This window comes from Acomys minous, assembly GCF_964271855.1.
Source record: "Acomys minous genome assembly, chromosome: 17".
Lineage (NCBI taxonomy): Eukaryota > Metazoa > Chordata > Mammalia > Rodentia > Muridae > Acomys > Acomys minous.
In genome coordinates, this window is record NC_140500.1 from 67,828,988 (window position 1) to 67,842,589 (window position 13,602).

A 13,602-nucleotide genomic window follows, 5' to 3' on the forward strand; every position below is an offset into this window, starting at 1 on the left:
CTTGTTTGTTTGCTCTCAACTGGTCACCACTTCATAAAATGTCTTGTTCCTAAGGAAAAATAAGAAAGTAGATTTCTAGACCCCAAATTATTGACATTAGATACCTAAAAACAGGCAGCACAACATATTACAATACTACTACAACTTCCCAGAGTTAGATTGGGCAAAGTGGTTTTACAGAGATTTACAATATAAGTATTGATCAAATGGCTGCCATAATGTGCTGTGTTACCTAATTTGAGCAATTTAATATTCTGAAAGTAAATATACATAGTTTTCACATTAAAAGAAAACACATGTCATCTGTAGAGAACATTCTCAACAGCATGAAACTAAATGTTATTTGGACGTGATCTGCTTTTGTCTGTCATCAGCATCTTAGAGGATGGGTTTACCTTTCATTTTAGTCTTACTGTCAGGCTATCTTGGGGTCCTGAACTTTAGGTAACCTTAAACCACACATAGAACTGTTAATGATTCACACGTTCTTTCCTTACACTCTTTCTCAGTATACCCCAGTCTGAGGGGTGAGACCCAATGGAGATGTCCAATTTATACAATTGCAGCACAATTTTTGGCAGTGGGTATCTGCATCAGATCTTATTTGCTGACATATAGGAAGCCTTTCTGATGATGACTGGACAGGTTTGTGGGCTGTCCAGTTTCTGCTTCATAGCCATCCAGAAAGTGTATGGAAGTGGCTCCTTTTCAGGATGTGAGTTTCAAGTTAAACCAGGTATTGGTTGGTAACTCCACAAGTTCTGACTCTTGCAGGAGAGCACACTGTAGGTTAAGAGGGAGGTTTGTGGCTAGGTTATTGTCCTTGTTTCTCTTTCCATAGCCTGGAGAGTTTAGAATTTAAAGGCTCTACACAGGCACTAGCTCAATGAACTACGTGGATTTTGTCTTCAGCAATAGTACCTCATTTTCAAATTTTAAAAAGTGACCTTCTGTCCTAGAATTAGTCTGGGTTATTTAAGGACCTCCTCATGACCTTCTCATCAAACAGTTCAACACAGTCCCTTTGCTGGAAGCCTTGCCTGGCTGCAAAGGATTACCAGTTCAGACTCTATATATTCTATTACTGACTGTCCTCTCTATGGGCACCCTCATAGACTTTAGAATATTTCCTCTGCCCTAGTTTTCCATACTACCACCCAAATGAATTCCAATGCCAGGTGTCTATCCCAGTAATCTCTCCCTCCTCCTCCCTTCCTATTTGTTCCTATTTGTTTTCTTTATAAGGGGTAAATATTATACTTATTTGTAGCTAGTGGGACAAGTATCTATAGATTGTTGTTAGGGGTTGTTTTAATTTAGTAAATCAGAAGTTGTAGGTTCTCTTTCAAAAATCATAACTTCACTCTCCCTGAGTAGTTAGCTAGGTTTCCAGTACTAGGCAAGATCTTGCTCTTGTTGAGTAGAATCCTATTTCTTTAGAAAGTTTTAACTTAGAAAGCTGAAAGATATATGTTGTGGTATTTTTATAGGATGGTCTAATAATGTTTAATATTAGCCCTATAATTATAATGGCAGTATTTTCTAACCTGCTCTAAAAAATACAACAACCACTATATTTTAAAATAGCCTTGCTTCACCTGGGGCAGGGCAGATACTAATCTCCTCAATTACTTTACATATCTCCCTGCCCCTATCCCATGCCATATGCTTCTAATAATTTATATTGAGGTGCCTCTCACCCATGATCCCAAGTAGTTGCAAATGTTCTTTATCTGGGCCAAATCTTCCACCCATGGTGGCCATGTGCTTCTTTCTCCAACTAACCCATGGCAGAGGTCTCCTTCCATCCCCTCTTCCTGTGCTCTGCCTTCCCAAGATCCTCTTCCTCTCCAATTCCCAGAACCTTAGCCATGACTACACCAACTGCTGTGCCCAAAGACAAACAGAAATAAGTTTTTAGGCATGGTTACAACATAATTTTAGGTAATGTGAGTGTCTGCTCTTTGAGGTATCACCCAAATATTGAGGGCCAATAATTAGCATCAGAATACATAGCAGCAGACCAACTCCAAACATATAATTAGAACAAACTAAGTATACTAAGTGTAATATTTAATCAAATTATAGGGGAAATTTTTTATTTGAAGTCAGTGTGTAGACCAAACTATGAAAATATGAAAAATAGAACTTTTTTTGTATTTTGTGACTTTCAGGAAGCTGAATTATTTTTAAGTTACCATATAATAATCACATACATTTATGGGTACTAGGTGACATTTTCTGTGGTTATAAAGTGTATAACAATAAGTTCATGTAGTTACTATCAACATCATGCAAAATGCATATCTTTGGCTTGGAAAGACTTATGTTTTTCTACCTATATTGAAATAAATAATGAGATACTATGTTCTATGTGTACTGTGCATAAAACTCTAGAAATTGTTTTTGAACTGCATTTTTAAACACAATTTATTTTTCCCTGCATATGTTTATATTTTCCTGCCATTAGTGACTAGACAACATTTCAAGTCTATAAAATCAACTTGTCTTCCTCTATACTAGTGAGAACATAAAGTAACTGTCTTCTTATGGTAAATTAATTTTACATTTTCTCTAGAACATATAGAGTGTTTTCAAAAACTTAAAAGTAGCCTTAATGTATGTATCAGCCATACCACTGCCCACTTTCTTATTTTATATGAAGTTTTTATCACTAAAGTTACAAATGTGCTAAAAGATATAACAACATTAGATATTGTCATATTGATGTGATCCTTGCTAGGTAAATAATTTACCTAGGGTCTCAGATGTCAGACAAAATGAAACTTATGATACATTTTTGAAAAATTAAATTTTCATTTTGATATTAAATCTGGCAGAGGAAACTATCCATGACATTGTTAAGAATGTATCCAAAGAACTCCATACCACATCCCAAAGAGTATATGCTTATCTGATGATTATACAACATAACCACTTTTTTATTAGTATAATAGACCATCAACAGATGAGTGGATAAAGACAATGTTGTATGTATGAACAATAAAATTTTGTTAACCATGTCAAAAAATGAAACCCTGTTTTTAAGTGGATGTATCTGGCAATCATTGTATTAAATGAAGTCAGCCAGGCTTGGAAAGTAAATTTCACTCATTCTTTCTCATTTACAGTCTTAGATGTTCTTTGGTTACATAAAATTATTTATTTACACACACACACACACACACACACACACACAGACACACACACACGTGATTTAGAAAACAGGACACCAATAGAAGTGAAGAAATGGAGAAATAAAAGGGCAATAGAGAATTAAAATTACCACAAAAAAAATAAAATGTCCCTATGAAGCTTATCACTGTGTACCATAAACTTATTATTAAAAATTAAAAAGAAAACAAATGTTAAACAAATTAAGAGAAAGTACTCATCATCTCATTTATCACATAGTAGTAATAAACAAGAAGTATAAAATTCAAAAATAGAGATAGAGTTAGTTGAAGGGATGTGGGGAGTGACTGTGCAGAAGAATACAAAGCACAATGGATAGCTGGATAGCAAAGTGCAATATTTTTATAATTACTACGCTATACAAATAAAATTCAGTTCATGTTCTGGAAATTTTTTTCCAAAAACAGATATACAAATATCTAACAAAATGTAAAATATATCAAGTTAAGTTACATTTATGGAGGCTGAAAATGTAGATTGGTGCTCGATTGCTTGTCAAGAGTGAATGCTCATCCAATAGCAAAGTCAGAATCTTATTCAATCATGAGTTGAGTGTCATTCTTATGCTGACACTCTCTCAAACACACCCAAACATCAATGTAGATATTACTGTTCTTTACGTCACCTGGCCTCACTAACTCCTTTCACCATAGAACACAGCTCATATGTTCCACATGGATGCTATAAGCCAGGTGGTAAGAAATGGAAAACTCACTTATTTACATAGCTCAGTGAGCAAGGATGTTTGCCACTTAGCCTGTCATTATAAATTTCATGCTTTGGACTCAAATTTATGAATCACAATCCACACCTTACAAATTGCCCTATGATCCCCATTGGCAAAGACCTCCTCTATATAAATAAGCGAATGTAAATTTCTATAATATAGAAACAAAATATTGGAAATCTCTGATTAGTAAAGGTGAAATAATGGATAGTTGCAAATATTTACACGAATAAGCTTATAGCAAGCTTGCAAAAGCAAGGTAGCAAACTCCATCCTAGAGATAGCAACTAATCAGAAATTATACAACAGAACCAGCTAGAAAAAATAGATAAAATCAATGATAAAAAGGATATAGAAATAGAGATTATATAGGAAATCTTCTAAGGAGGAAAGGGAATATGAAATGATGTAATTATTTTATAATTTCAGAAAATGAAAGAAGCAATTAAAAATAAATCAAATAATGAAAAGTACACTTAGTATGAAAATAGATTCAAGAGAAATGCAACTACTGTGTGTTACGGGTCTATATTGGCACTGTACCTGCTCCCATCTCCTGTCATAAGAAAGCTTTCTCATGATAATTGGAAAAGGCACTGATCTATGAGTATAGCATAATATCATTTCAATGATTTTCTTTTTGATTTCTTCTTTTTTGCCCCTCTGGCCAGGTGTGTTTGGTTCTACTCTAAGTCTCCTGGCTATCCAGTTTCTGGTTCCTGGACATCAAGACACTATAGAGCATGGGTATCAAGTTAAACCAGATGTTGGATGGGCCATGCCACAAGATCTGTGCCACTACATCTGTGCAACCACTAATCCAGCACATCTAGCAGACAGAATAGATGGTGGGAAGGGATTTGTGACTGGGTTCATGTCCAGGGTTCTCTTTCATAGCCTGGGGAGTACCTCCTTCTGTTTCAGATTGTGGCCTTCTCTATTAGAATCAGTCTAAATTCAGAGACACTTAGGCTGTTTCCATGTTCTGGCTATTATGAATATGGATGCTATGAACATGGTTGAGCAAATGCTCTTATTGTGTGCTGGAGCATCTTCTGGGTATATTCCAAGGAGTGGAATAGCTGGGTCTTAAGGAAGCCTTATTCCCAGTTTTCTGAGATAGCACCAGATAGATTTCCAAATTGGCTGTACTAGTTGCATTCCCACCAGCAATGAAGGAGTGTTCTTCTATCTCCACATACTCGTCACTTGAATTTTTGATCTTAGCCATTCTGATGGGTGTAAGATGGAACCTCAGACTTGTTTTGATTTGCATTTTCCTGATGCCTAAGGAGGTTTAGTATTTCTTTAAGTGTTTCTTAGCCATTCGATATTCCTCTGTTGATAATTCTCTGTTTAGTTCTGAGCCTATTTCTTAGTTGGGTTATCTGGTTTGGTGATGTTTAATTTCTTGAGTTCTTTACATATTTTGGATATTAGACATTTGTCAGATGTATGGTTAGTGAAGATCTTTTCCCAGTCTGTAGGCTGTCGCTTTGTTCTGTTAACAGTGTCTCCTGCCTTACAGAAGCTTCTCAGCCTCAGGAGGTCCAATTTATAGCCTTACTCATAATATCCAGAACATGGAAACCGCCTAAGTGTCCTTTAGTAGAAGAATGGATAAAGAAACTGTGGTATATTTATACTGTGGAATATTACTCAGCTATTAAAATCAAGGAATTTCCAAAATTTGTGGACAAATGGATTGAACTAGAAATAATCATAATGAGTGAGTTAACCCAGAAGCAGAAAGAGTCAAATGGTATATACTCATTTGTATCTGGACACTAGTCGAAGGGTCATGTCCCATGAAAGTCTTCACTTACCAAGAAAATGGGACAGAGGGAAGGACACCCTATTGGGACTTTAGGTGAGAGAAGCATAGGAAAATGGGGAAATAGAAGGATCCAGAGGGTCGTAGAAACTAACAAAAAGAGGATTATGATGGGAGGATCTAGGCCCAGGGGTCCTGCTCAAACTATGGTACCAGCCAAGGACAGTACATGCAGTAAACTTCGAACCCCTACTGAGAACTATCAAATGGACAGGACATTCTTCACAGTTGAGTGGAGAGTGGGGTCTGACTTTCTTATGAACAATGGTGCCCCATATTTGACCATGTCTCCTGGATGGGGAAGCCTGGTGGCACTCAGAGGAAGGTAGTAGGGTTGTAATGGCAGTTTCCTATGTGTCTGTAGTCATAGTTAGAATGCAAAAGTATTTTCCTTTCCCTTTACAGTCAGCATAAATGTGGATCACAGTCCTCCAGACTTGGTTTCTGACAACAACAAAGAGCATGGACTTCACATGGTCTCTGGGAACAGAATGCTCCATAGACCTCAGTATAGTCTACAACAGCTGTACAAACCACAGATACCAACATAGCTCTTTACCAGAGCATGGGTCACAGACACCAACATACACCGTTTGGTAGCACAGACCGAGGATGTTAACACAGCCTCTAGGGCAACATTGGCCATAGAAAACAACATGGTCCCTGGAGGCAGCCCAGGCCATATACATAAACATGGTTTCAGGAGTCAGTACAGACCCTTGAGATCCACATATCCCTTTGTGCTAAGATGTCCCATGGACAACAGCTTTACCCTGGGTGGCAGTATAGACCACAGACATCCACATTGCCTGTGGTGGCAGCACAGGCCATTGGACATCAACACAACCCGCATCTGCAGCAGGAATGTGGATGACAGCATAGGCCCAGGTGATAGCACAGAGTACTCATGTTTATATATCCTGGGCTGAAGTAGTAGCATAGAACCACTTGGCCTTCAGCAGCAGTGTGGACGATAAACATCAACATGGTCACAGGTGCCTGCGGAGGCCACTCACATCAACACGGTCCCTAGTGGCAGCAAGGTACATGGATAGCAACATGGCTTCAGGCAGCATCACAGACCACACAAATTTACATGAACCTGAGTTAGGGAAGATCTATGAGCCAACACATGGCACTTGGCAGCATATGTAATAATTTTAACAACTGAGTAATATTAAATTGTATAAATGCTAGTATGCAGATATAAGTGAGTATATACCATTTAAGTGTTTCTGCTTCTGGGTTAACTCACTCATTATGATCATTTCTAGTTCAGTCCATTTGTCCACAAATTTCGGGAATTCCTTGTTTCTAATAGCTGAGTAGTATTCCATAGTGTAAATGTACCACAGTTTCTTTATCCATTCTTCTACTGAGGGACACTCAGGAACAGTCATAGGGGAGGGGAATAAGGGGAAAATGGGAGGGAGGGAAGAATGGGAGGATAAAAGGGATGGGATAACCATTGAGATGTAACAAGAATAAATTAATAAAAATTTTAAGAAAGAATAAATTAATAAAATTAAATAAATAAATAAATAAAGTAAATAAAATTGCTACCAAAAATTGTATAAATGCACCATATTTTCTTCATGTGATCTTCATTTGAAAGGCTTCTAAGTTGTTTATGGTTTCTGGCTTTTATGAATAAAGCTGCAATAAACATAGTTGAGCAAGTGTCCTTGTGATATTATGGAACTTCCTTAGGGTTCACGTCCAAGAGTGGTTCTAGTTGGAGCTTAAAGTATTTTGGTTCCTAATTTTCTGAGAAACTGTCATATTGATTGCTATAGTGGTTGTACAAGTTTGCACTCCCACTAAAAATGGAGGAGTGTTTCCCTTGCTCCACATCCTTGCCAGTATAAACTGTCACTTGTTTTATTGATCTTAGTCATGCTTTCCTTATTCTAAATCTTTCCTATTAATTATTTCTTCTTTCCAGATGTATCCATTAAAACTACTATAGCATGAATTAAACATTTATTTTCAAGGTTTTCTTCTGTAGATTCTTTTGAACTTTCTGTCGTGGCTAAGGTGGCATTTAATTTTATTTTATATATCAAATTATGTGTAAGTCATACAGCTTGAGATAAGTTCAATATACTATATCTACAGAATTATCATTTAAATCAGTATGTAAAGAAATAGGTATTATTTCTTGTTGTGAAAAATGTTGAAGTTTATAGTCTGAAATCAGGCTATAAACTTCTGCTTGGGAATTTCAAAGTTCATAATCTAGGGCCAGATCAAGTTTCAAATCTCAGTTATAATATAGGGTGCGTTATGTTACCTAGGTCCCTGATTGATTTCTGATATTCATAACCTTTTAGAAAAGAGTCATTAAGTAAATGACTATGCAACATAATAACTAATATACAAGAAGAAAAGTTGGAAACAAGAAGAAAAATTGGATACTGAGTAATTAACTGTTTTTTCTACATTTACTCTTTCTTTAGTAAAGAAATTCTTTGATGGTGAATAATGTATCTTTACTATTAGTTTGAGTGAGAGACTCTGTATCACAGGCTTGCTTTAAGCAAATCATGTAGTATAGTCTAATTGAATGTCTCATCTTCTTGCCTCTACTTCCCAGCTGCTGGAATTGCAGGTCTGTGCCACTGCACCAATTTACAGTGTAGAGGATTAAATGAATGTCTTCATGTATTCTATGCAATCACTCTTCTAATTGAGCTAAATCCCTAGCTTGTCAAATTCTGTTTCTTAATGTGAATTTTATAACTAAGGTATACTTTATTGCCTGGCAATACTAGCTTCCCCTGAGCAGATCTTCAATACTGTGTTTCTGTTATCTAAGGTCAGTCCTACACACAGTGATCTAGATAAGAGCCTATAATTGCCTTGCTTCAAGATCTGAATTTTTTTATGTCATATCTAGTTCTGTAAACAAGTTTAATCTTACTAACTACTCAATGATACTTTACCTTAGCAAAAAAGCTCATTTGGAGACTAAAAATAAACTAAAATAAAATTCCTAATATTTAAAGATGTACAGATGCATCCAGTTAAGCATCTTTCATTAAACATTCATTAATTCTAATTCTTCTCTTTTCCATTCATATACCATTTTCAATCAAATTTTTGTTAAATTATCAAATGATATGATTCATTCAATAATTCACAAATCTCTCAGGGTGATATATGAATCAATATTGAAATTTTTTTTGTTCACATTCACCTTCAGTCTCTATCCCTAAAGAAGCCATCCCACTACACACTAAGACTATAACTAACTTTTCTTTATTCTTTTTGTAAAAACAAATATTTTGTGATTTTTTATCTCTTTTTCTAATTTCTATTACCTCTGTTTTTTCTATTAGGTGCTTTTTATCTGTATAAATACTGTTGAAGAAAATATATAGGCTATTAATTTTTATAAAAAGCCTATAAATAGTATAATAGTATTATTTAACTTGCTATCAACTCAATAAAGCACACAGACAACTGATAGTCTTTAGATAAACTGTATTCCTTATTGTACCCAGAGCTAGGTAGATATGAACTCTCTAAACTACCTTCACCTCCCACTCTCCATCACATGCTAATTTCTCATAAAATTTCTATCTGGGCTACTTCCCATCCTCAATTCCATAAATACTTGATATATTTCTTATGTGGGCTGCTTTCCTCCATCCATGATCATCTAGCCATATGTTTCTCTCCATGGTAATCCTTGGTAACTCTGCTTTTTTCTTTTTCCTCTGCTCTCTCCTTCTCTCTCTGTCTCTCTGTCTCTCTGTCTCTTTGTGTCTCTGTCTCTGTCTCTCTGTCTCTCTGTCTCTCTCTGTCTCTCTGTCTCTCTCTCTCTCTCTCTCTCTCTCTCTCTCTCTCTCTCTCTCTCTCTCTCTCTCTCTCTCCTGTGATCCTTCCCTCCCCCAAGGTCCATGAATCTTAAGTCTGCTCCTCATTTCTGCCCTTCCCAAGAGTAGACCTTTTATTCTGGCAATTGAGAATATTTTTTTAAGCATGGTTACTAACATCATTTTAGGATACATGAGTATCTATTCATGAATGACAGAAAACATACCACAGGAATCAAAATAATTAACAAAAAGTAAAAGGCATGAGACCATGCTGTTACAAAATACACTATTTCTTCTATGTTTCCATTTTCCACTTTAAAGCAATTTGTATCTAGTTTTATGTATTCAAGCTATATAGAATTCCTAGCCAAATTAAGAGTTCTTTGTCCATTCACTCTTTCCCAAGTTGTTCTGTTTGTAATTCTTGGTCAAAACAACCTATTTTGTTTATAACAGAAATAAAATTTTCCCCTGGATCATCTAAAAAATATATCTACGTGTGATCCTAAGCAACATTATTCTACATATATCTAAACATAGAGCAAAAGTTATGGTAAGAACTAGCTTGTAGCATCAGTTTGTTGTTTGAATAACTATCATAATGCTATATCTTTATGTAAATGACAAAATATTAACTCATGTTATATGAAGGAAAAGCAAGGCAGGACTATCTACGTTGTTAGATGTTTTTATAGTTGCATGGTCTCCTAAACTTATTCTTTATATTCTAGAAGATGAAAGCTTTTAAAGATGTCATTTTTATACAGTTTTCAACTTAATATAAAGTAATATTTAAACTGATGCAATGTGAACTTGTAATATTGGTTTCAATTTTGACAAATAAAATAATCTATAGATGTAGCTATTAGGTGACCAAGATGAGAAGAAATGATAGAAAATCAAATATACTTAAGTTCATTTACAAATTCACTGCAAAATTATGTCTGTGTTGAATATTTTGACTATTGATTTCAATTACAACTTTCATAAATAAGTCATTTTGTTTGCCTCACCCAGTGATTGTGTTAAATGTGTCTGACAGTTAAAAATATTTGTAGATGATGATCAGATATGTTTCTACATATATAAATGTGCAATCTATCTATCATTTATCTACTATATTAAATAATAATATTCTTATTCTTTCAAAAATTAAGAAAAATACTTTCATTGTTCAAATTAATATTGTTTTTAATTGTATATATTTCACTTTCTTAATCAATATCAGAGATGCTAAGATAATTCTTTTATGAAATGTCAAGGAAACAATATTTGAAAGCATTATTAGCATCCACAATAGACAAACATATTTTAAACACACCTGTTTATGAGAGTATGGGTACTGGGAACTAAACCTGGATCCTCTACAAGAACAGTGCACGCTTTTAAACTCTGTGCCTTCTTCAGATCCTTCAAACACAATTCTCATCCAGGCTTTCCTCAGTTCTTCTACCTCTTTTTTCATATATACCCTTTTGTGTATATGTATTTAAATTATGCACATTCTAATATGCACAGATTAAGATGAGAACACAGATGAAAATAGACAAGGAGTAATATAAAATTTTGCAAATGAAAATTTACAAGGACCTGAAAGAGTAAGGAGTTTGAAAACCCTCAATATCCAGAGGGGTTTTCCTACATATATGTAAGGAAGACAAATATAGAGGGAACAGGATACTGTTAGGAAAATCGGTGATTCCATAACAAGCACTTAGGAGCTGACTGTCCCCAAAAGCAGTGATTTTTTAATGGACTCCGCAAGGTTATTGTAGATCAATAGAAATATTTGTATCTCTGCTTTCCTTTTGTGTCTGTTTCCTTTACATTGGGTAAGACTATGCTTTATTTTATAGATGGAATATAATCACTCAAAGACTATCTGTTTACCTAAACTATTATATCATTTATAATCAACTATGAAGCATCTGTTGCTGACATTATACCAAAGAAACTCTGAGGCGGGAGAAATGGCTCATCAGGTAAGAACACATATGTCCTCAGGGAAGACCCTTGTTTACTTTTCACCACTCATGTCAAGCAGGTTGCAACTGTCTTTAAATTAAGTTCCAAGAATTCCAATTCTATTTTCTGGCCTCCATGGGCACTTCACTCTACGTATGTTCTTTGACACAAGCATACACACACAAACACATAATTTTAAAAATATAAGAAAGAATTCTTACAAAAGGGTTGGAGTAGAAATTTATGAATTCTCCTTTCAAATTTTACTTTCTAGCTTAGATTAGTTGAACTGGGAAGTCCCACATTAAATGTCGGTAACAATAGTCATGAGACTTGAGTCCCAGAACTGTATAAAAACATCCAACATAATGATTCACCTATCACCATTCTGATCTATCATGATGCTACCATACTCCCTGGAGCTGTAGTCCCAATAAAGTCTTCCTTCCCTCATTTGCATCTGTTATGAATTTGGTAGCTGCAATGGAAAGTAATGCATATACTTACAGTTTTGATTCCCAAACTTTGCCAATGTAATGACTCAACACAGATCTAACGTTTCCTAGAGTACAAACAGCCCAGATTTATGCAGAGTAATATAGTTACCAAGGAAGAGATTCTGAGGTGGTTATGTAATTCCCCATGCACTTCCTGCAATTCAGTTCTAATCCTTTTTATTTTCTCCCATGGGAAATATTTACTCCATTCCCTTCATGACTATCTAATGTTTTGATCTAGTTTGGTTTTTTAGTTATTCCACATCTTTATCCCACATTACAATTTCTTTAATCTATATATCATATTGGAGATGTAAATTTTATTTCATTTTTTTTACACAGTCATATGGGAATTTTTATAAACATATGGCTAAAAAAGACACTTTGAAATTAAATTTTTTTTGCCAACAAAGAGGCAAGTAAATGGGCTGGTTAGTTTTTTTCCATATGGATACAAACCTAGAGTTACCTAGAAAGTTGAATCTCAGTTGAGGAATTCTTCCACCAGATTGCTTATATGCATGTCTATTGGATATTTTTTAATTAATAAATGATATGTAAAGCTTTGCACTGCATGCATAGGCAATCTTGGGTTCTATTTAAAAAATCAGGCTGAGCAAGAGAGTAAAGCCCTGTTCCTCTATGGCCTAGGCTCCATTTCTGACTCCAGCTTCTGCTCTTTTTGAAAGACTGGCTGTAAGCTGCATGATTAAATAAGCCTGTCTTTCCTATGTTGCTGTGATCATGGCATTTATCACAGAAATAGAAGGCAAAATGTGCAGGCAAGCTAACTCCAAAAAAACTTCTTTATTCTATAGTAAATTCTAGCATTAGTGAAGATATGAGTGTGAAAAATCAAATCAGCTTCTTAAAACTTGCAAAACCTGGGATAGCTTTGGAAGAAACTATCCCTGAGCTGAAGTGTACTAGGATGGTGAAACAGAAATTGTTTCTCACTAAAATCATTAGGGTAGGAAAAGGCATCCACAGACACATATGTACAGACACAGATAGATAGACAGACTGACAAATAGACACACACACATACATACATTTGAGGTCACTCTCTTGTTATAAAAAAAAAGTTGGCAATTTTTGTAGACACTGAATAGAAATGGCTGAGAATATTACAGAAATCCTGAGAATAAAGGTCAGAAGTCTGTGACAACTCTAGGGCAATAAATAACAAAGCACAACGCCAAAGATATCCAGTTTCTAATAATAAGCTTTAGAACTATAAGAAATTGCACCTCAGTTCTCTCAAAGAAATTGAAAAAACACTACTGTATACAAAAAATTAGTACTGTTGACTTTCAAGCAAGGAATAACCATGGTAAAATCCAAACCACTCCTTTATTACTCCTGGACATATTATGCTGAGGTTGACACAGTAGGAATGGCACACATTTCACAACCTTGATTTTGTTGTTATTGTTAATACTACCTATCCTTTTGAGAATGCAGACCAATGTGTTTGACTTTTTAAAATTTTACGACTTTCTCACGTATTCTGGTGTCTCACATTTGACCACATCCCCTGGAGGGGGAGACCTGGTGGCA